The sequence below is a fragment of the Dermacentor silvarum genome, chromosome 1 (assembly GCF_013339745.2).
Source record: "Dermacentor silvarum isolate Dsil-2018 chromosome 1, BIME_Dsil_1.4, whole genome shotgun sequence".
NCBI classification, from domain to species: domain Eukaryota; kingdom Metazoa; phylum Arthropoda; class Arachnida; order Ixodida; family Ixodidae; genus Dermacentor; species Dermacentor silvarum.
Window position 1 is genome coordinate 71057906 of NC_051154.1, and position 25101 is coordinate 71083006.

The following is a 25101-nucleotide window of genomic DNA, read 5'->3' on the forward strand; positions in this document are numbered from 1 at the left end:
CTGCGGGTCACCGCCCGATGCTTGCGTCAGTGGTTACGTAAATTTGACGTCAGGAGTTTGGAATGAAAACAGTTTGGAATCATTTTATGTTATAGCGCCCCTGCACACCCGACTTTGCTGTCACTGCAACACTTCCGCTTCGCCCCTTCCCCCCCCCCCCCCCCCCTTTCTTCAGCCACAACTCTATGCACGGCCCGCTTCGCGCTGTCATGCTGGCCCTGCGCACGGGATTACTCTGAATAAAATAGTATTTAAAAAGTCACATAATTTACGTACTGCGATTTTTACCGAAAATAATTACTGAAAAATAGGTGCTTTCCTCAAGTAGTCAAGGCCTTCAGCAAGTGCCCCTCTCCCCCCGAAAACAATTCCTAACTATGGGCCTGCCTCTTTCCTATCCGGACTTAGCCACTGGTCTATACTAAAACAAACATTTAACTTCTTAATGACATATTCGTTTGGTTTTGGTTTTCCAAATTTAAATGTTTTGGCTGCCACATTAATAGGCTTCACATTAAGAAAACAAGACGACGTCAGTGCCCTCCAGTATGCACGAAAAGAAGTCGAGCGCTATAAGAAGAAGAAGACAAATGAAAGACAAGGCAGATGCACTCAATTATTGTTATTACTTGTAGAAGAAGAAAACTTCATTTAATAGAACCTCCCTAACTGGAAAGGTGACGTGTTAGAACACGAGGAAGGTGCGGGCGCCAGCTCTATCCTGTGCAAAGACGTTGAGCAGGATTTGCCAATTATGGCAGCTGCTGGCGTGATCACGCTTTCCAGGATCAGTATTCTACACTGCTATAGTAGACTGCATGGATGCTACCTTTTTCTTGCACGTCCTTCAAAGAACCTTGAAGAAGGATGTTGATGTAACAACATTCTCAATTAGTTTTCTTTTTTTTTTTCCCTTTAGAGAATACTGAAGATCCCCTATATGACACGTTCGTACTAACTGGCTTAGATAGTCTCTGGAAAAGTAGGATGTACGACAGGAATGCAGAAACCCCGCGATCAATAAAATCGTTTCTTCGGGAAACAGTGGCGTATGTACGTAGTGCGTACTCGGCTAAAGAGCCGCAGCCTGAATGGATGTCTTTGTTAGATGCGTGTGTTTGCTTGCCCGAGTATTAACTTTGTGAGTGCCTAAACTCCATCGCTTGTAGAGGGCTATGCTGTCTTTCTCCCATGCAGTAAACGGAGGGGGGGGGGGGGGGGGGAACTTTCACTGCAATTCCCCTCTGTGAAGGTGGATGACCAGCGAAGTTGTGTATGTGGTGATTGACCGTTGCTCCGGTGAAACGTTAAAAGTTTGAGGGATCGGGGCCACATGGACGGTTCGCATTTCCTTCCGCCTCGCGGTACCGGTGGGCAGCACGCTTACGCTTGGCGTCCGCGGCCCGCTCATCGTCGGTGGTCTCCTTCCGCCGCCGCCGCCGCGCCCATTCCCTTTTCTGTTCACGCCGTCGTTCTTGGTAGGCACGCTGTTCTTCCTCATATTGTACAGCACGCGGCCTACCCATTTCAGTCAGAGCAGAACTGAGGAAAGGAGCATACGTAGAGCATGACGTCAGCAGACAGAAGACACTCAGATCGGTAGGCACTAGTATGAATACGCGGAATAGCGTACACGTGTATGGTGCGAACGTAGACATGGCCGACGCGGTTCAAAGTGTAGTATCTGTTCTTATCAGCTTAAATATCTGATACGGGTTGTATTTGGATCCAAGGTATTAAACCTACTTTTGAGGTTGGCGGAGGTCCGGTATTGCACTATCTTCGGGATCGACCCACGGTTCATGGTCTACGGACATCGATCCACTGGAAACTAGCCGTATACAGCTTCACTGTAAAAACAACGCAGAGTGGTTGAGATGTAGAATCCTAGGCTGCGAATTCGCTGGTCTTAAGTTCAAATCCTCGCGCCACATAGCGAACATTTTTTTTTTCCTCGCAAAGGATTTTGGGAATCCAGTGATGGACGATGGTGGACCCTGCGAGTAATAAATGCGACCAGGGGAGAAAGCATATAACAGCTATCGCTGCAAGCGAAGTTTTTCTTGAGAACGTGGTGGTGTCTTGGGTGAGAGCCTTTTATTGGCGCATTAAATGAGTTCAAAGATGGAGGAATCGCCCAAGTAGGCAGACCTTCCTTTTTTTTTCTTGATAATAACTGCATCTAGTATTTTTGTTACAACTTTTGAAATTCACGCCTGAGGCAATGCAACAAGCTTCTGAAGATACCACGCACATAAACGCCTCTTACGCCATATAAATATCTTGCCTTAATGATGACGCATACGTACGTAATCTGGTGTAATCCAATACGTTTTTGTTTGTTTGTTTGCTTGTTTGTTTGATTGGTTGATTCATTCATTGTTTGTTTGGTTGTTTTCTTGTTTTTATGTGTGTTTGTTTGCTTGCTTGCTTGCTTGTTTCTTTCTTCTTTTTTTCGCGCTTTCTCACGATCGTTCATATATTGTTTGGCTTGGCGCACTGCGCGGAGGCGTGTCATGTCGCCCAGTCTTCAGAATGTGTCTACGTGTTAAATTTAGCCCCGGCCATCTTCTCTATATACCGATAAAATTGTTGGCGGTGACAACGACGATGACAATAATAATTATGAGGATGATCCTCAACTATGGCGCCTACCCACTTCAGCGGATAGGCCAAGAATTAAGCCGCCAAGAGGAGGAGGAGGAATAAACGTTTATTGCGCGAAATACCTAAAAAGTGTTCTTTCTTAGCCCTAAGTGGGCGGCTTCGCTGACTTCGCTGACCCTCCGGGCTCTGTGCCGTTAACATCGCCTCCCACGTTTTTTAGATGGCTTGCAGCAGTTATGAAGCTTCATCTTGAGTGATTTGGTCGCGGTGTGGGCACACCATGTGTTGGAGGGTGTTCGGTACATCACAAAATCGGCATAGGTATGAGAATTTTGTGGGGTGCATCCGGCAAGAGGAAATATAAAAAATATATATTATCTGTTAAACAGGCTCGTATCCCAGCCCGGCTTTATTACGCAAGCTTTATCCCGACACTTATGCCAGTAGTTCTTGTAGGCACTGCAATGACTTCGCTAGCCTAGACTATATGCTCTGGCGTTGCCCCTCGTTGCGAGGCACGGAACAAATCAGTGAGGAGAAGTGGCTCTCCGCTATCAAGAGCCACGATGCCGGGGCGAACTATGGGCATTCCAGAGGGCCCACGATGCGGCGGTCGGGCATGGCCCGACTGTCCCAACGTGGGAGCGGCCCGCTGAGTCGCGTACCTCAGGACTTTATTAAAGTTTTACATCCATCAATTCATCTGATAAAAAATTGAAAACAAAAAACCCAAATGTGGCAGAAGCCATGGCTGTCCCTTTTTTTTTTACCTTTTTCTTTCTTTTACTGTCTTTTTTTTTTTTTTTAGTAAAGGACAGCAGTTCTAATGTGAAGCATTCTTTGCCTCATACCAAGCACTTCGTAGTAGCGCGGTAGGTAGGTTTCTGTAGCGCTTCATTTTGGGCCGACTAAATAAAAGAAGGTAGCCTCCTATGGTGGGATTGAACACCAATCCCCCCAGCACAAGAGCCCGATGCACAAGAGCCCGTACACCACACATATATCTATCTATGCCTGAAGGCTCCGCTTAAAGTTCCGACTCCAAACAGCCTAAAGTGACTAGCGCTGAGAGCCAGAACAATTGCGTAGTATACAAGCTGTGCTTCATCAGCTGTACTCCTATAGCGCAAAAAAAAAAAATACAGCACGCAGAGATTTCTCAAATTCAATACACCAAGTAAGTCTGCACCAATTTATCGGAGTGGCCGGCCTACAGACCTTGATTTATTCTTTCAAGATCTCAGTACTTCAGAAATGGCTCGTCCGGCGCAGCAGCTTTTACTCATAGGAGATGCACACTAGGTATAGGACGTGCAGCCACAAACCCTCCGTTTGTGACAAAGCTGCTTTCCTAATGGTGAAGGCATCTATGAGGACCGTGAGGTGCTTCGTGTGAACCTAGGTGCAGCTCTTGGCGTCAGTGTTGTGCCTGGAAATCATCTCCATCATGGTTGGTGATTATGGCGTGGTGTGGCCTGGTGATGTGACTTATCCGCGGCACTCTCTCCTTCCCGTGATGGTCGAGTGAAGGCCATGGAACTGGCAGCCTGGCAGTCCCACGTTAAAATTCAACAAAGAGAACGAAGTGACTTCTGCCACCTACGATCACACTTGCACAGATCTGGTCTGGAGGCATCTCCTCTACGCTACGTCTCCAATGAGCTGGTATCCATAAATAACTTTTTTCGACCCTGCCGGCAGTTTGCCACTCAAATAAGCAGACTTTTAAAGCTTCCGCTAGGTAATCTTGGGCTGAATTTATGTGCTAACGCTGTGCTAGCTATCACTTGGAGCATCGGTGCTAGGCTACAGCCACATAAATGTTACCCGAGCAGTGTATGGTTACCTGTGCGAAACAAAAAGATTACCTTATTAAAATGTTTCCCTATTTTAATCATTATCTACTCCCGCAATTTATTTCTGCTTCACCAAATTATAAAATTCAAATACCAAAAAGGCAAATTAAAAAAAAAACGTTGAGCACAAGATCTTTGATTTACTGTTTACCTCAATCATTTGCTTTACCTCAATGATTATTTTCTAAGGTTTTTTTTTCTTGTTTATATAGGCAAAGCTGACTACATTAATACACAGCATATCTGACTTATGATCGGTTTCTCTCGTACCTTCATTTATATTGTCACGATATGATTCACGCCCACATCGATGAAGAAGACGCTGATGATCGGGCGCGCGCTCTCCGCCATATGGTTGACGCTTGATCGCCTTGTAAATATACTGTAAATACGTTTTCCTGTTGTGTTTGCCTCCCCGTAACATCTTGGTGGAAGTGCTGGGGGTATAACGCAAGACGGAGCTCCGCAGCGGCCGCCAAGTCGCCACTCTAGGCATGTCCACCAGCGGTGAAACTGCGTCAGCGGCGGCCGCCATGCCAACCGTCGTCCTGGCTCCACCCCGTGACCCTGGGACCTTTTCCGGCACTGCTGGCGATGACGTCGACAAATGGATTCGACTCTACGAATGCGTAAGCGCACATTACAGGTGGGACCCGACCATGATGTTGGCGAATGTCACATTTTATCTAAAGGGCACGGCGAAGGCCTGGTTCGACAACAACGAAGAGGAGCTCACAGGCTGGAGCGTATGCAAGACTAAACTTCGCGAGTTGCTTGGCCAACCTGCAGGCTGCCAGCGTGCTGCCAAGCAATAGCTTGCCTCGCGTGTGCAGACGCCTACTGAGTCGTACTTGACGTATATTCAGGATGTGCTGACCCTTTGCCGGAAGGTTGACGCCAAGATGACAGAAGCCGATAAGGTTGCGCACCTGCTGAAAGGGATCGCGGACGATGCGTTTAACCTGATCGTGTTTAAAAACTCTTCGACAGTCAACGAGATTATTACTGAATGCCGACGCTTCGAAGATGCTAAAAGCCGACGTATCGCCCACCAATTCGCCCGCCTTCCGAACACGGCAGCGACATCAACGTGTGAGGATGTTCGTATGCCGACTCAGCCTTTAACATCGGAGACCATCACCCGAATCGTTCGACGCGAAATTGAAGCCGCATCGCCCGCACATTTAATGCGAGGAGAGACCTGTGATGCCCCACCTACGATATCCCTTATACAATCCGTTGTTCGTCAAGAACTGGCAAACGTGGGCCTTCAAACCATCTGCTCTGTGAACCACCCTGACAGTTACCCTTCGGCCACCTTCAACCCTCTCCAACGCCGTTACACCACTCCGAATTATCGCGACCCGAATGCGTGGCGGACGCCTGACGACAAGCCCATTTGCTTTCGATGTGGACGTGTTGGACACATTTCACGATATTGCCGAAGTCCTTGGCCTTCGTCTTCTCGACCCAACTCATCCAGCTTCCGCTACCCACCCCGAAGCCAGCACCAGGTACCAAGCCAACCTGACCAGGAAACATCTGCCGAGACCACTACTACTACCGCCCATTACAGCCGCTCGCCCTCCCCACGACGCCGACCTTCTCGGTCACCCCCACCACGCCGTTCCCCGTCCCCGTCTTACTCCCGGCGTTTTCCTTCGGGAAACTAACGGCTGCAGCTCCTGGAGGTGATGCTGCTATTCCGACCTGCTCTCCAATTCCTCTGTTGACGCTCCCTACCAATCAGAACTTGATCGACGTTGAAGTGGATGGCCTACCTGTTACTGCTTTGATTGACACTGGCGCCCATATTTCTGTTATGAGTTCTCACCTCCGCCGGCAGTTGAAGAAAGTTATGACCCCTGCCCCATCACGTGTTGTCCGTGTGGCCGACGGTGGTACGTCTCCCGTAGCTGGCCTTTGTACCGCACGTGTCAGTGTTGCCGGCCGTCAAACTTCTGTTTTGTTCACCGTCCTCGTCTGCTGTTCCAATGACGTCATCCTCGGTCTTGACTTTTTGTCCGCCCACTCCGCCCTCATCGATTGTTCCGCTGGTACTGTACAGCTTGACCTACCAAGTGTGATTGATCCACCCGGCCCAATCAAGAGTCGGCTCTGTTCTGCTGAGCACGTCCGTTTGCCGCCACAAGCCGTTACTTGTGTTGCTGTGACGCCCTCTCCACCAGTCCCCGACGGTGATTATGTGCTCGCTCCCATCACCGCCGTTCTGTTGACGCACAGTGTTGGTTTGCCTCACACTGTTATCACTCTACGGGACAATCTTACTTGTCTTCCTGTGATTAATTTCGGACTGTGTTCACAAGTGCTCCCACAAGGCATTTCACTCGCTATGCTGACGCCCTCCTACGATTACGTTATCTCGACCTTGTCTCCTCCTGATGCTGGTCGGTCGCACACCACTGATATCCCGTCTTCTTCGCCAGATCTGTCTCCTCCCGACCTGAAGAAAATTATTGCTCCAGACCTTTCGCCCCATCACGCTGACGATCTCCTTCGCCTCCTCTTCTCTTATAGGGACGTCTTTGACCTTTGCGACCGTCCTCTGGGTCAAACCTGCGCTGTCAAGCACCGCATAAACACTGGCGATGCCCATCCGATCCACCGACGGCCATACCGCGTCTCTCCAGCTGAGCGCCGCATCATTCAAAGGGAGGTCGACAAGATGCTTGCCAAAAATATAATCGAGCCATCCTGCAGCCCTTGGGCTTCTCCTGTGGTTCTTGTTAAAAAGAAAGATGACAGTTGGCGATTTTGCGTGGACTACCGGCATCTCAACAAGATCACCAAAAAAGACGTGTACCCGCTCCCACGCATAGACGACGCCCTGGATTGCCTTCACGGCGCCAAGTATTTTTCTTCCATCGACCTTCGGTCAGGGTACTGGCAGATAGCCGTTGATGACATGGACCGTGAGAAGACCGCTTTTGTTACCCCTGACGGCCTTTATCAGTTTAAAGTCATGCCTTTCGGCTTATGCAACGCCCCGGCCACCTTCGAACGCATGATGGACACTCTCTTACACGGTTTTAAATGGTCCATTTGCCTGTGTTATCTTGATGACGTCATTGTATTTTCACCGAACTTTGAAACGCATCTCGACCGCCTTTCTTCTATCCTTTCTGTTTTTCGCAAAGCCGGCCTGCAACTTAATTCATCTAAGTGCCATTTCGGACGTCAGCAATTTATCATGCTCGGTCATCTCGTCGACTCAACCGGTGTTCGCCCCGACCCTGACAAAGTTCGAACTGTGCAGCAGTTCCCCGTTCCGACTTGCACAAAGGAAGTTCGTAGCTTTCTGGGACTGTGCTCCTACTTCCGTCGTTTTGTGAGGAATTTCGCGGAAATCGCACGCCCTCTCACAATCTTACTGAAGAAAGGCGTCTCGTTCATTTGGGGTGCTGCACAGGCTGCCGCCTTCTCTACCCTCATCACGTCGCTCACTACACCACCTGTCCTGGCTCATTTCGACAGCTCCGCTCCAACAGAACTCCGCACCGATGCCAGCGGCTACGGAATCGGCGCTGTTTTAGTCCAGCATCAGAATGGGCATGCCCGTGTTGTCGCCTATGCCAGCCGTCTCCTCTCCTTAGCCGAACAGAACTACTCTATTACAGAACGGGAGTGTCTTGCTCTCGTTTGGGCGGTGGGCAAATTCCGCCCCTATTTACATGGCCAGCATTTCACTGTGACTACCGATCACCACGCACTTTGCTGGCTTTCGTCGCTTAAGGATCCCACTGGGCGTCTTGGTCGCTGGGCACTCTGGCTCCAAGAATACACTTACTCTGTTTCTTATAAATCTGGCCGATTGCACCGGGATGCTGACTGTTTGTCCCGCAATCCCGTGGATCCGCCTGAAGCCTCGGATGACTTGCCTGCATGTGTACTCTCGCTCTCCGCTTTAAGCCACATCCGTGATGAACAGCGCCGTGATCCCATTTTAAGTGAGCTTATTCAGAAGCTGGATTCCGCCACGCCCGATCCTTCCCTTCGCCTCTTCGTGCTTAAAGATGACACGTTATATCGCTACAACGTCCACCCGGACGGACGCGAACTGTTGCTCGTCGTTCCTACGCATCTGCGCTTGAGCGTTCTCGGCCAGCTACATGACGTCCCGACCGCTGGTCACCTTGGAGTCTCCCGGACCTACGATCGCGTTCGGCGTCGCTTCTTTTGGCCCGGTCTTTACCGCTCCGTTCGTCGCTACGTAGCTGCTTGTGAACCCTGCCAACGCCGAAAGAAACCACCTAAGCCTCCTGCTGGCCTCCTTCAGCCCCTTGACGTCCCAGCTGACCCCTTCTTCCGAGTTGGCCTTGACCTCCTCGGTTCTTTCCCGACCTCTACTGCTGGAAACAAATGGATTGCCGTTGCTACGGACCACTCCACCCGCTACGCAATTACACGCGCTCTCCCTACCAGCTGTGCTACGGACGTTGCAGATTTCCTACTACACGATGTCATCTTACATCACGGAGCCCCTTGTCAACTCCTCACTGACCGTGGCCGTTACTTTCTCTCCAGAGTTATCGATGACCTGCTTCGCTCCTGCGCCACCAAACACAAATTTACGACGGCTTACCACCCGCAAACTAACGGCTTGACTGAGCGCTTCAACCGGACGCTTACTGACATGCTTTCTATGTATGTCTCATCGGACCATCAAGACTGGGATGTTGCGTTGCCCTTCGTTACATTCGCTTACAATTCCTCCCGTCATGATACTGCTGGTTTCTCACCCTTTTATCTTCTATTTGGCCGCGACCCAACGTTACCTTTTGACACTATCCTCCCCGATGCCGTCCATTTGCCAACTGAGTACGCTCGTGATGCCATTTCTCGAGCTGATGAGGCACGTCAAATTGCTCGCCGTCGCCTTACTACATCGCAAGGCCACCAGAAGCACCGCTACGACTCCCGTCATCGCGACGCTATCTATACTCCGGGTGCCCTTGTGCTTCTGTGGACTCCGACTCGGCGTGTTGGACTCTCAGAAAAATTGCTTTCGCGGTACTCCGGACCCTACCGTGTATTACGTCGTGTAACAGACGTCACGTATGAGATTGGCCCGCTCGAGTCTTCCTCGCCAACCGTTTCATCACCTACTGACGTTGTTCACGTATCCCGCCTGAAACCTTACCACTCGCCTGGATCATTGCAAGCACCGTGACGGTGCTTGAGCAGCCGGGGGTCATGTCACGATATGATTCACGCCCACATCGATGAAGAAGACGCTGATGATCGGGCGCGCGCTCTCCGCCATATGGTTGACGCTTGATCGCCTTGTCAATATACTGTAAATACGTTTTCCTGTTGTGTTTGCCTCCCCGTAACAATATTTTTGTTATAATGCCACCCTGTTCTTGGCCTATCCCCCCTCAGTGACATTGTGCAATTTTTGAAGGAATCATTGTCATCATCATTATCACCACCCCGATAAGTTGGTGCCCCTTTAATACCACTTAAGCCCTGAAGGCTTACGAGTTGCCCTCACTGCAACACATTGTGGGAACCCTCTAAAAAAATCAATTTTCTGTCCCGTCTCTCTTCACGGCAGGTACAGGAGCTGTCACATCAGTCCCTAAAATAAAGAAGGGCAGCGGAGTTAATTATTTAGCAACTCTACCTAAATTGTGCATTACGTACTCGGGAAAGGCACCTTATAGGAATACATTGCGATCAAACTGCCCGTCGCCTTTGTAACCGGTATAAATGCAGCCTGGTAATGAGACTTTTTGGTCGCATGTTGAGCCTAGCAGGGTATTTGACTTTAAAAATTTTCTTGTAACGTTTCATTGTTTATACAATGTACGTACATATATTTGAGGAAGGCACATGAGAAATAAGTAAGTTCGTATTGCTTCGAAGCCCGGTGGCGTAGCCAGAAAGTTTCTTCGGGGGGGGGGGGGGGGGGGGGGGTATTTTTTTCCCGTTGTGCCACCCCCTGGCTACGCCACTACTTCGAAGAACTTACATTAGTCAATTTCTATAGGCTGTAGTATTTCACAATGTTACTCACGGCTCCGCGCTGTTTTGTTAAGTGCATTTTTTTTACACTAACCTTGCTACTTCCGACACATGCACGTTGCATGTACACCCGTGAGCAAAAGTATACGGACCACAGGGTCCCTGAAAAAACGAAATTTCTTCGTAATTAACAAGCATAAACTGGAATTGACGAGTACAGTGTAAAGTTCCCAATGACAAGTTTGAACTGCAGTCCTCAATTTTAAGTTGTGTTCACAGGCAGAGAAAAAAAATCGGCTTTATCGCACAACCCCTGGTCCGTATACTTTTGCTCACGGGTGTACGTTGGATGAGGCCAGGCGGTAACGTTCCAGTTGCGACTGGCACATGCTGTTTCCCACAAGTTGCCATGGTTTTCGACATTTCTAAAAACAGGACACACACACACACACACACACACACACACACACACACACATGCACAATTTTTTTTTCGTTTATAGTTGTCCTACGCAGCGTTTCTTTTTGTCTCACATTGTTCGCGCCGTTCTGTTTTGCTGATGCAAGTTTATTTTCTCTCTGGTGTAAACTAAGGCCAACTGCTGCAATCCCCTCCTGCTGCCAACTCACGCTTACATCTTGAACCAACTAAAATAGAAAAGAAACAAGTGCACGTGACAAAACGAGGCAACGAAAGGCGTCCCGATTTAACGAGAGCGGCGTAGTGCTTGCCTCTAATTCTCCGCGCCATCGCCTCCGCTTTCTTTTCTCTTTTTTTTTTTCCCCCTTATGCCTACAAATGCAAACTGAAAGCATTCGACACTCCACTCGAGGACATGTGCAGCTGCGTTGCTTTCCTTTTTCTTTTCCTGCTTTTTTTTTTTTTTTTTTTTTTTTTCACTCGCAGTCGCACGCTGAACGCACAGCACACACAGTCAGGCTATAGCCAAGCCAAGCTGCTAGCGAATGCTCGCTGTAGTATCTCTCGCGCTGCCGGCAGCGGCGCCCTCTTTTGTCAGGCCTCGCTGGGAAACACGATCCAAGCGGCGCTAATTAGAGCCGCACTCCCGTTACATTGGCATCCACGGGGCTGCGCGAAATGGCGGCATCTCGACAGCAATCGGAGATTCTCCGGGGCCGGCTGGAGAAATTCGCCGGAGGAGCCAGACGCCAACCGGCGGCGGCCTCCTTTTGTTTCACGCCACGTCAGTGCGCCGCGGCTTTTGCTGCCCGTGTGGCGTGGTCATTCTGAGCAAGAGAGAGTCTTTCTCTCGGTTTTGCGTCTCTGTTTCGTTATGCCGCTCGTCGGGAGCCAATGGACGTGCTGGCGCGCCTGCGCATTCCTCTTTCCGGCGCGCTGTCGCAAAATGACCATTTCCAGTTTGTTTTTCCAGTTTGTTTTCTTTTTCAAATTGTCACTTTCTTCACTTCTTTTTTTTTCTTTTTGATCGTTCATTCATTCATTCCAACAACTCCAAGAATGTGTCCTGAATTTTTGTAACCAAGTCCAAACGGCAGCACTGTGGCTGTCGAAGTTACTTACTCAGTACTCAGTCTCTCCCTATTTTCCTCTTTCTATTCCCCTTTTCCTTACCCCTAGTGTAGGGTAGCAAACCGGACGCTCTTCTGGATGACCTCCCTGCCTTTCCTCTCCTTGCTCTCTCTCTCTCTCTCTTCCCGCACAACGCGAACAAAACTTCCAAAAATTGCTCTTAATTGTGACAGACTAGTCCTAATTTTAGTTAACCGCTAGCCACATAAAATGAGAGCAAGGGAAAGATAGAGAGAGGGGGGAGGAGAGAAACAAGAACGAGCTCGAAAACCAGCGTCGGAAGAGACATAACGTGATTCGCTTTTCGAGAGAGCAGTTTTGACTCGGACTCAAGCTGCAACAATGTTATGTCGAAAAGAGGCTCAGCGGGAATTCCTTTTTTATACGGAGCTTAGGGCTCTCCAATTTATTTGTCCCGACCGCGGGTGTCCTCATGAATTTGCTACCCGATGCGACAACACGACATAAAATCTGAGCAAGAGAGAGAGAGAGAGCAGGAGCTCCGTGGCGGAGGATTACTTATAAATGAAGGTTCATTCTGGAAGAAAATGGCCTTACGCGTCTTCTACATACCGAAAGGCAACCCTATCATGGCTACTCGGGTGGGGGTGGGGGCGTGTACTTTCTTAGGGTCACGAGACCTTTTCAGGGGCCTCTCGCGGCGGGCGTGGTACGTAGCCATTCTTCGTGCCTTCGGCATGAATGCCCCGACTTGCCTCTCGCCATCCTGAATGGCGGGGCGTGGTATATGCAGCGCTGACAGGGGAAAGAAAGGAGGACAAACTCGCGGCGGGACTTCCCGAGCAACCCTATGAAAACATTCCCTATTTGTCGTTATCACTCCACGACAGCACATCCAGCTATTGCGGCCGCCGCCGCCGCCGCCGCCCCCTTGGTAAACACGAGGAAGGCCGCAATCTTCGGCCCCGTGCGCGGCGGGATGGGCCCCTTGCTGTCTCTCGCGGTTGTGTTATCCCGCCGCAATCGAAACTATTTGCTCAACGTATACATCGTCGACTGGGCGTATATAAGGCCATGAGACGAAGCCGAAGTTTGGGGTTGGAGGAGGGGGGTTGCAAAAACCAATCGCCGATGTTGACCCTAGACTCAATCTCCGGGGTCTGAGCCGATCTGGACGGTGCAGGCAAGGCGCACAGCCATGGTTTGAGCTACGAGAACACACGATATCTTCATGCCTACCTAACCCACCCCCACCTCTAGTGTTTAGCCTCACCCTCCGTGAAGTGCTAATCTTCCCCAACGTCAGAGTTAATAAACCAGCTTACACTCGCCACCGACGGCGCTCTTTCGCTCCCTCCTCTTCGAGACCAGCGAGATCGCTTTAGAGAAACGTCGCACCACATCCCGCTCGACCGGCTCGGCCACGTACAGCAGTGTTCGGACCACCTTCGTCACCACAACGAAACTACTGTGCAATGAATAATTATCTATTGCTTATCTATATAATTGTAAAGTTTTGACATGTAATTTTGCTTTCGAGTGTCTGTAACTTCATAAGGGTATTGAAGGATCATTGCTTTTTTTTAGGAGATTAAATAATCAGAGCATTATTTGTCCGTGCATCTTTAGAATCTAGCTACGGAAAGTCGCCAGTCAAATGCTGTTGAGAGGCATACACAGACATTATGTGCGGAAAAGGAGGGAGCGGGGTTTCAATGATAATGCGAAACCTTTAAAACACCAAACTGAAACTCCCACTATAGCATCTAAAGGTGCTACGTAGTCTCATAAGTTTTATAAAAATGTTTAAACTCTTATTTTGCAGCTTCATTGGCAGACCATTTAAAAACGGCGTCCAGACTTGTGAAGCAGCTGGCTGCATAATGGGTGATCATAATTTTTTCGTGCTGATAGTTGAATGAAATGGTAGCTATAGTTTCTTGGAGGCAAATAGCTTAGACCGGTGGTTCGATTTTCGATTCTGCGACCACATCAGTTTCGAGAAAACGTTGACAACGCGTACAGGGCGGCATTCCAGTTGGCAGTCAGCTGAAGGTTATCGTGGCAGCTTCTTGTGAAGAGCAGCAGTGCCTCCATGCCGCTCGAAACACCCAGGCCACATACCAACAAGGAGCACGTCGTGATAGCAGTGCTGCCTTGAAGTACTTGTGCTTCCGCGCAGTTGAATCCCTATCCACAAAGGCACATGTGGCCAGTATGAAATGATATTTAGCCAGAAACAAAAGGAACAGGTGGCAATTTGAACATTGGAACTTTAAAGTATAGTATTCTTCACATTCAAAGCCTGTTAAAAGGAGCATTGTCAGCTTGATGTTCCAAAAACCCTATCTTGAAAACTTGCCAACATTTGATTGATCAGGCGCTCCGGAACCAGGCAGCTCACTTGTCGAAAGCTTCGTATGCAATCAGTCTACAGGTCACCGTGGCGGAAAGTTTGCTTCATAAACTAAGCGCCTGCACCATCGAGCTCACTGATAGAACACGTAAGGTTGCTGTAGCGCCTTACATTCACAAGATTTCTCCCAATCTCAAAAAGATTGCGGGTCGCGCAGAAGTAACTATTCTGTTCAGTGCTCCTAACAAGCTTATCAGCATCTGCAAAAGAAGCATACCTAAAAAATAACATCTGGAAGGTTGCTCGAAGATGAAAAAATCTAAGTTTGTTGATATTGTCGATTATGCCGTATATAGATTCCCGTTAAGCTGACGGCAAATACTACATCGGGCAGTCCGCTAGATGCCTAAATGGCCGCCTCAGGTAAAACACAACGATAATTTGCGTAAGTCGAAGGACGGTCTTCTTGCCACGCACTGTAGCACGTGCGGTTGTCAGCCACATTTTCAAGAAGCTGATGTGATAGTCAAGAATATAGAAGAGCTAGTAAAAAAATAATTGAGGCCGAGATTATAAACAGACTGGGCACACGATGTGTCAGCGCACCATCTGTCGGGTTATCTGGAAAAGAACTTGCGTTTCTTCGTGCCCATTTTAAATAATTTTGTGATTATGTGCACTCACTGTCAGTCCTGCATGCATATAGATAAGTACCGCTTCAAACAAACATTTGTCGAAAGTTAGCGCTTGTGTAGTCTTGCCTCCTCTGTCCCTGTCTCAAGATTGCGCTATTGCGCCGAAGTTATACTAAAGTCTCAAGATGCTACACCTGTCGAATAAAGCTGTGCCTACCTACCTACCGTGTGGCTCGGAGTGCCTCGCTTCGCAACATGTACTTTATAAGCGAAGCTTTATACATGTATGTCTAGGTTAAATCGTATATGGCTAGGCGAAATCGCCTGTGTACAGAAAACTATCATCATCAGCATTGGCTCGAGCGTCGTCGTCTTCCGCAGCACGAGCGGTTTCCGCTCGTGCTCGTGCTCGGCGCGCGCTCGTGTCACTGCTCCCGCTTTTGTCGTCGTCTTCTTCTTCCACAGGTGGCTGCGTTGCCACTCATCATTCCAGCGTAGAATTTCACCTCTCTTCTGTCGTCGTAATGGGGAGGCCGCGTTTACGGGGGTATGATCCATTCATTGTCTTACGTAACGGACAGATTTAATTTTGAAGCAATTTAATTTAGAAGAATCGCAAGCGGCAATGGCGGGCGAATGCTGCTAACCATGCCGGCGAGCAAACTCGAGACATCGAACGCAAGCGACAACGGCAGACTGCGGGCATACCGTCAGTGACGTCGTTCTCTCCGTCGCAGCTGAACACGTGTGTAACCTCATAATTGAGAATTACTTAATTGAACCATCGGGATTAACCCAGTGATAAACACCGGGGCCGTACGTTTCAGCTTCGTTGGTTAACTATCTTCACGGAGTGGAAGGGCCGACGAATATTTTTTTCATTGCTAGTCATCAAAAAGAATGTTGAGCGATAGTAGCTCTGCGTAAGGTGCCGTAGCGTTTACAAACCACCAGTATTCTGTCGCGATGGCTCTAACCATGCTCGTCGTCCTGAAGTTGCCGAGGGTAAGCATTGGCGCGCAGAATCCAGACGATTTGGTTGCGCTCGGTGAGCTCCAGGATAATAACGTGAAAGCACTACGGTGGGCTTAAGGATTTTGGCACGTTTGGGTAGCTCCCAAGCAGAGCGACTAGACTGGAACGCTACCCGCGATATGGCAAAGCGAACTAAAAGCGCTGTCAACCACAAACTGTATGTGATTGTGAAGCGCTGTTTAGAGCGTGCTACTATCACAACAATCATAAAACCATAGATTGTCTCCTCGCTAACAACGCTGGAATTTCCGGACCACTTCAATGGTTTGTTAGGTTAGAAAGAGACAGATGACAGGGAATGCGAGCTTGAAGTTGCTTATGCGCGGCTTGGCAACGGCTCCCTCTACATATATACTTTCGTGCACACAAGGCTTTGCGAAGTAGCTTAAACGAATTTTTCGACATGCATATACTCCCGAAGGACCATCGGCAACACGCCGTCACCTGCACCTCCTTTTCCAGTTTTGCAAAGAGCGCTCGTAAAAAAAAAAAAAAAAAAAAAAAAAAAAAAAAAAAAGGGGGGGGGGGGGGGAGCAAAACGCTCACTGGTTACAAATACACCAGTGCCATTAAGCGTTACCGCAATAAAAGACGATAACTATCAGACTCAGACAGCTTACACGCCGTAAATGTACGCCGCCGCAACCAATATTTGAACGCTCGATCGTCTGCAGCATTCTTGTTTTTCTCGTGCGTATGTCCTCTGTAAGAGATTGAAAGAGCAGCAGTAAACGGTAAAGTCAGCGCAAGCATTTCATCAGGGCGATACACGCGAATTCAGCCTCTGCGTGTCTGAAGACAATTAGCGGAACAAAAGGTAGAAAGCGGCGAAGAGCAAATAGATGAAGAACAAAAAAAAGGAAAGGCAGGAGCAATTGCAGATCGAGACACAGTACAGAAGAGCGCGGGACGGTGCGCAGGAAACGAGGTGCACGTTGGATATTCATGAGACCCGCTGACTTTCACCGCGAACACGATCTTGTTAATTACGCTCGGTTTCTATTCTTTCTCGTGTCTGCCTCCGCCCGCGATTCATCTGCTTCGTCTCTCCCGCGAGAAACCGCACCGGCCACAATGTCCCAGACGCGGAGATCGATATAAGTTGACCAAAGCTTTGACCATGTTTTTTTTTTCTTACAGTTTTCACGTGTCTCTACATTTCTCTACGTCATGCCTAATTAAAAATTTGTAAATAGGATTTTTATCGATTTGTGTTGCTATCGTAACAGTAATTAGCCGTAGCTAATTGAGTTCGTCGTTAATAGCGACGTTTTTGGCTCATGGTAATGAGCGGAGAGCTATTGTGATCGAATCAGGTGTATATACCGACTGAGCGTGGCGAAACGAGCTACACAGTTAACGAACAAAAAAAACGTAATCCCTATCTTAAGCTTACCGCTGCAGCCACCACAAATCCCGTCATCGCGCACAAGATTACCTGCGTCATTATGCGTCAACCACGAACTTTCATCGTCGAAGGAACTCTGCAGTTGTGCAACTCGAATGTTCGTATACGTAGCGTTGCTGTAAGTGCAAGTAGTGATATTATGGCTCGCGGGGTATTGTAATGCGAATTCCAACCACCGTCAATGCAAAACTTTGATTCTGGTCCGGCGTGAGCCAGCCTACGTTTCCTCAGCTTTCATTTCAATTAACGCTTCATAGATCCGTCTTTTTTTTTTTCCCTGGTGCATATCACTCTTCGATTGTACTTTCCTCGGTGTTGTTTCTGTCTGCTGTGGTTCAGTGTTACATAACAGCGCTCAACCTCGCAGAAGGCAGGTCGGTCTGGTCAGTTGCTAGGTTCGGCCGTTAAGGCATTCCGCCAAAACTCGGCGTTACTAGACACCGGGACAGCTTTAAGTGGCATAAGTACCTGTCAATCACTTATTCTCTTTTAAGTGAAAGAGATCAATATGCAACAAAAAATTAAGCTGTCAATGCATGATAAAAGAGAACAGTCGAAAATTTTCTAAGTCACTATAGGGCAGGAAGCACTGGAATAAAAGTGTATTAAAATAAAACAACTGAAAATGAAAAGAAATAGATAAATATATGAAGAGCAATTGCAACAAAGCTCACCGAAAAAGTTATTTACAAGGTGCGCAATGCCCGTCACAATATACGCACAAACACGCACGCAGATCCCATGAGCTCAGCCCACACGCTAAGTATATGGATATCCTGCGTGTTTCAGCCAACACATTGAAAACTTTTTTTAAAAAAATTGCCTGTGGCAGATAGCACAATGCTAGTCCATGCGCTGGTCTACTCGAAGAGGCGGACATTACTGGCACAAGAAATTGAAACGCATAATCGACTAATTAACAAAATTTTACTAATTACGTTTTTAACTAATTACCTTATGGCACATATTGCAATTTATAAATTCTAGTGGGTGAGACTGCAAGGCATATCCACTTGAAAAGAATTGTGTGGTTGACACCTTTTACGAGATCTGCGCCATCAAACTTGCTGTAAATATGCACTGTCGCTCCACTTACTTTCTTAAAAAAACGTCGTTTTCTACATTGAAGCACAAGACTAACTGGAATGCCAATGCATTTCGCTGCAAAGTTCGAGAATTAATATCGCGAAACTCGTGTCATCCTGAGAATTCGTTGCAAGTGGATATAATTTGTAAATTGCAATATGTGTGATTACCCGGTTCGAATTTGTAAATTGCAATATGTGCAACAAGGTAATCAGTTAAAAACTTAATTAGTTAATGTTCTCGTTAATTTGTCCAATATGCATTCAAATTTTTTTGTGCAAGTAATGTCCGCCTCTTCTAGTAGACCAGCTCATGAACTAGAACTGTGCTGTCTGCCAGATGCAATTTCTTTTTTTTTTTTCAATTTGAAAATGTTCGCTGAAACACCTGGTATATAGTTGTTGCCCTGACAGAGACAAGTCCAGTTGTCGAAATGTCCGCTCCCAAGACATCTCTTGTTCCGCCACTTTTGATCATTAGCTGATATAACAGCAGCACAAAAGCACATAGGGCACATCACTTAAAGAATGTAATCGTCACTCACATTCCTCGCATTCATTCCTCCTCATTAAGCTCACTTTCTTTCTTTCTTCCTTTCTCTCTTTCTTTCTTTTTTGCAAATCGGCCACACCCAGAAATTTAGTTTAAAACAGAACACGAATGTCCATAGGAACATTGTAGGCCTTTTCGTCTTTACGACGGCATAAAAAGCTTTCAATATCTATCCATTTTTCGGGAGTAGGTGTGCCAGTAGTGCATTTCGCAGAAAACTAATCAGCTGCACACAAGTCGACCGCTCGGTCCACAACGAATGTAACCATTATTTGCACAAGCTTCAATTTGATCGTGTTACTACGCTTCGTCCTATGGTTATAACGTGTAAACAGTCCGCCACCAGCAGGGCATGTGGGTCAAGTGAAAAGAGCAAGACTTTTCAAGACAGTGCCGTAGAGATAACAATGGTCACAACAATAGTCGGCCGAGTTAGTTGAGCATCTGAGACGCATATTGCGCTTGCTTATTTAACGTTGACAGAACACGACAACAGCGGGACCCACATAGCGCTACGCGTGACGTGTCGCCGCCTTCTATCCACGTCAATCAAATGCAATGTATACGTCTCAAGATGATAATGCCTTTTTTTGCCACTACGAATTGTTGTGGCGGCAGACACCACTAAACATGCGAAGTCAGTGTGGAAGACAATTACGCAAATTTTTTGCTAATGAACTTGTAAATCAATGACCTTATAGGGTATATGCTGCCTTTGCGGAATTGAAGCCGGTCAGTGTTAAAGACATGTGCACTTAGTAGCAATCGTACGAATAGCATTACATTTAGGATATCGCTCACCAAACTGCTAGTAAATGGAGCCCCATTGAATATTTTGTTTAAAAAACCCTCCCTCGCAAAATGCGCCATGAAGCCAAGTGGAATGCCACCGCATTTCGTGACAGCGTTTGATGAGGAGTATCTGGAAGTTGGGACTCCTGCTATGTAGTCGACTTCAGTCACAGAGATAAACACTGTCTATCGCATTGCGACTACTGGACGATCAGTCATTGTCCGAGCAGGCGCTACTCGAGCATTGTCCCCATCGCTCGTCGGCCCACAGGGCTGTGAAGACACTTTTGTGTTTCTTGAGGGCGACCAGCCTGTGTGAACGTCTTTGATTTTTGTAGTTAATTAAAGAGTGATATTTACACATTTACTGACTTCCACAGCCACTAGTAATGTGTTTTCGTAAAAAGAGAAACTACCTCGACTGCGCTGTTTAAAAATGTGTGTCTTCCTATTCAAAGCTGGTTGTAAGCTTTCATTGCATAACGATAGCACAAATGGGAGCGACTCGCGATCTCGCATTAAGGGAGATCAGTGCTTAGATGATAATGAATTCGCTTGTAGAAGCGGAAATTATATGGTGCAGCGAACAGCCGAATAAAGAGATACTTGAAACAATCAGTGGTTCTAAGACCAATTAAAAAATTTAAGTCAGACAAATGCATCAGCAGCCGGAACACCGAACAGCCCAGGACCATAAGTTCTACGAACAACGTCCCAAAATCAATTTTAATCTGTGGTTTTAGTCCTCGTAAAGAATTTCCTGCAATAATTCCTTCCATGTTTATTAATGCGGTCCACGCTGTCCTTACGACGCTGATGGGGCTGCAGTTGATGGTTATAGCCTGCTGTATTTCGGCTCTCTTTCTCAATAAAACTTTATCAACTTCTGAATGACTGTTGCTATAGAAGCATCGCTCAACTCTGGTACTTAGATCATTGCTTAGAACGTGGACGTAGTCGAAAGACGGCAAACGTTTAATGATCATCGACAGGCTGTATAAGGCTGTACTGCCAAGGTGTAAAGTTCTATTTCTTACCTTCATTAACTTTGCTCTGATGAAGAGGAGTACAAGTGGGCTAAACGGTTTAAGCGAGGTGAGTGGCCCGTACAGAGAAACACGTTTTGTGTTTTCCAGAGATCCACAGGCACATCACCGCAAACTGCTATCGAAACCGATTTTTTGTTCAGTGTCCCAATGAGACATACATCGTCACACAGCCTTCACAGACTGTGTGACAGCGCCCATGCAGACAGTTTTATATTGCTGATTCTTCTCTGCTTTTTCTGCCATCTTTCGCACCCCTTTCCCCCTTCCCCAGTACAGGGTATTCAACCGGAGATACCCTCTGGTTAACCTCCCTGCCTTTCTTTTGCTTCTCTCTCTCTCTCTCTCTCTCGACGATTGTTTGTTCGGCGCCAGCCACTCAGCTATAATTAAGCCGTTCGCTATGATATCACCGCCAACTGCTAAAGCTCAATACTTCAACTGCTTCAGCTAAAGCTAGAATAATCAGCACACGCGAGCAGGTGAACAACACGAAAGGACGCCCTGCCGTTTATAGGGTTCCAGACTTCACGATCTAGCATGGCACGTACGCCTACCTTCATCTGTGCGCTGGTTGTGTATACATATAGAGGTGCGAATCCAGGCAAGATCGCATGGTCAACGTGGCTATTTGACCCAGATAAGTATTATGGTGATAGGGCGCTTGAAGACAGACGAAACGGACGGCCCAGCTCTTTGCCTGGTGGTTGCCTCTTGCGTTTGCGGCAGATTTTTTTACTCGAAAAGCACTGGCATGAGGAACAATTCGTCACGCTGAGCTGGGGCTAAACACCTGCACCATGGGGCTGTGTATAAGCGAAAGGAACAAATTGCGCCCTGCAAGTCGTGCCGCAATGCGTGTGTTCGACTATATACGCTGCCGCTTTTAATTTGGCCACCAAGTACAGTTCACGATTTAACACTACAAACCAGCAGCCGTTTGTCTTGCACAGACTGAACGAGTACCACAAATATTTAGGCGTTGCAGGTCTGTTAAATGACGCGTCCCAAACTCATCTATAAGGCGCGGCCTTCAGCTAAAGCTCGAAATGGATAACGCTGGCCCATCTAATGCATTCCATGTTCCATCAATCTCGCAGAGTAGCGCACGGTGGTCACGAAATATGTTTCATGTTGTCAATGCACAGTACCTCGCAGCGTTGTTGGTCATGCATCAAGGAAGCTAACAGGAAAACGTTCTGAGGCAACGTGGTTTGTTCCTACTAGTGCAAGCCGCACATTGAGGTCATTCCCGGTCGCCAATGGCATCGCCAGCTTCTTGCAATTCGGTTTCTCCGCGTTCCGCGGGCATCTGTCAAAACGTTTCCTGCGCTCGTCGTTGAAGTGTCGTGGATAGCGCTTGGGTACAGCCCTAGGGTACAGGCGGATACACCAGCCACGCACGGGCAGCAGTCAGATCACACAGGACCCATGCAAATGTAGCGTCTTTTGTTTCCCTCAATATCTGAATCCTGCTCCAACATGTTGCCACAAGCCGGTAGGCACATATGGTTTAAAGTATGATATTGTTACGTGGTAGTTGTGCTGCTATTAAAAGACGTTCTGACGAGAGCAGGAAGATGATGTGACGCTGACATCGATCAGTGGCATTGCTGTGCCCTGTGTGCTGTGCCCTGTGAACGACGTATTCTCCCTGAAATATGTATCCCCTATAAATATTCTTCCCCGTAATTTTATGATGGAATATACCGTTTAATGTTGAATGAATGGATACATGAATGTTGACGATGGCCTTGTAGGAAAAATGCCGGAACGGAACAACAAAGAGCATGCCGGCATCTCTCAAAGAGCAAGCTGAGACTAGATCGGGGCACGAAGGCGCGCACGCGTGGGGAGATTAGGCGTGGGGAGTTGGTCCGGACGTCCCTCTTTCACATCTAGGGCACCAGTCCTTTCGCTATATGGTATTTTGCTGAATATCGTGTTCAAGCCTGATTGCAGGCGCGACATGAGCCGTAATTTTTTTGCGACTACTTTGATCGTTTACTTTGATGACATGGTCGCGCTACTGGAATACTAGGCGAAGTTGCCAATCAGCCGACCGTGGTCACTCATTTGAGAAAATCTCTTGAAGAACAGCGCCAGCGCGTCTACCCCGCTTTCGGAAACAAAAAAAAAAAGGAACGTACGGTTTTTGCAATTTTCCACTTCATCTCTCCTCTGGTGAACGTGTCATGCGCTGTGCAAAAATTCGAAATGACCACGCAAAAACAATCTGATCCTGGAGGCTGATAAAAAAATGTGATAAAAAAGAAAAACTAGACCTGAAGAATCATCTGCCTGTGAAGAATGGTGAAAGGCACGCATCGCGCGTGTGTTTCTTATCCGTGTGTAATGAAAACTAATCGGCCACTCACATCTTCGGTAGAAGGGAAGTATAGAGAGAGAGAGAGAGAGAGAAAGGGGGCGAGGGCGATATGCGCTGCGCGCAGCCAAGAGGTGTTTGCACTCGCCACTATTTGTCAGGCTTGGCCTTTGAGCGCTGCGCGGTGACACGCCGAATCACTGGCGATGATAAACGGCGCGGATTGCAGGCAAGCGATGAGGCACAGCCATGCGTGCGTGGCGCAGCCAATTGAACGCGCATCACTGGGAGGCAGAGGGGAGGCTGTCGGTATTACACGCGCCGCCCGGCGCACGCTTCCTTTTCCTCTCTGTCTCTCTCGAGCGAGAGAGCTTTCTCCTAAGGAAACGCGCCACGTCACACATCACTCGTAGTATAGTGTATATGCCCCATTTCGTACCAGCCGAGAGAATATGGAGGTAAGCCGTGTTTTATTGCCGTTTCTGCCGCGGCGCCTCTGCGGTGCACGGGTCGCGTGATTTATGGCCGTTTACGCGCCGTCTGTCAACGCTAAAATGGCTGCACGCCCGCCTGAAATGCTCGTCGCGTTACATGAGCGGCACCCTATATAAACCAACCAGGCGGAGTGTTTTCGCGATGTCTTCTGTTCACTTTTTTTTCCCCTTTTCTTTCTGCTGCAGTCTCAGATTGTTTCTCCATACGCTTCAATGGCGACAAGTGACCATATATATAGGCCATGGGAAAACTGTTGCCATCTGACTGACCAGGCTTCAAAGTGATACACGGGAAGGGATGAATGTGCGGTCAAGAAGGAGGTTAAAACTGGTTCTACTGCCCCGCTATGTATATTCTCACTTGCCAAGTATGCTACACAGACGCAACAAATGGGAAATATAGCTCAAATCCAGCTGGGCACGACGTGGGGTTGTCTGCATTTTAAGTACGGTTTGAGGCATGGCAAGACTAATCGTCGTCAGGGGCGCAATCATTGACATGGCGACGTAAAGCTAACTGCCCAGTGTCGCTTGCGCGAACTCTCCAGCAATCGAATCAAACAAAATGGGAAATAAGTTCAACAAAGCGTATCTGACACGCCGTTGAAAAGTAGAGCATAAAACAACACGTATATCGCGCATAAGTTAGCAGGCTAACTTGTCTCACTTGCGGGCGTCGTTAAAATTTGCGAAAACAAAAGCAGTAACCTGCGTCGTCATACAAAGGCGTTCATTGGGGCGCTACGCGGACGTACAGCGATACGGCACACACAGTCATATAACACGCTACTCTCGGTGAAGAGCAACCACTGCCCAATATGCCAAGCTTGACAGTTAGTTCAATGATTTAATTCAAGCACAGGCAAGCAAAATCATCATCACATTTTCGACGTTCCACCTGTAGCTTAGGCAGCCATGGCAGCCATGGGCTCAGTCAAGTGTCACCCTGGACAAGCGGCAGTGGTTAATTTGGATAGAAAAATGGCAAACGTTTGGCAGTAAGAGCTTCCGTAATCAATTCACTTTTGCTTATTTTAGAGCATAGTGCCAGCATTGCACTCGAATATTGTCATATATTCCCACAAACAAATTCGCCGCTACATGGCTCTGCATGGATTTCTGCGCTGAAAGTGGTCGAACTGCAGCGTTCTTCCTCTGCGCATATTTTCGCCATCTCGTCTCTTTACGCTCCGATGAGCATGACGCACAATAATAGCGACACACTAGCCGATCTTTCTTGTCTAATCGTCTTATACGCTACGCTCCTGATTGCTGGAAAAAAATATATAAAAAGGCGGATTCATTTACCGTGCCTCTCATTACCGTAATTTCGTTACCATCACGCCGCGGCCTCCATATCTGGCAAGCGGGTAACAATGAGTACGCCATTCGGGGCCGTGCGAGCTAT

The 25101-nt window shown here is 47.9% G+C and overlaps 1 pseudogene; it reads left to right on the forward strand.

The window, feature by feature from the left end:
- The first annotated feature begins 1656 nt into the window (after positions 1-1656).
- LOC119437909 (U2 spliceosomal RNA) lies at positions 1657-1802 on the forward strand (annotated as a pseudogene).
- Positions 1803-25101: the final 23299 nt, after the last annotated feature.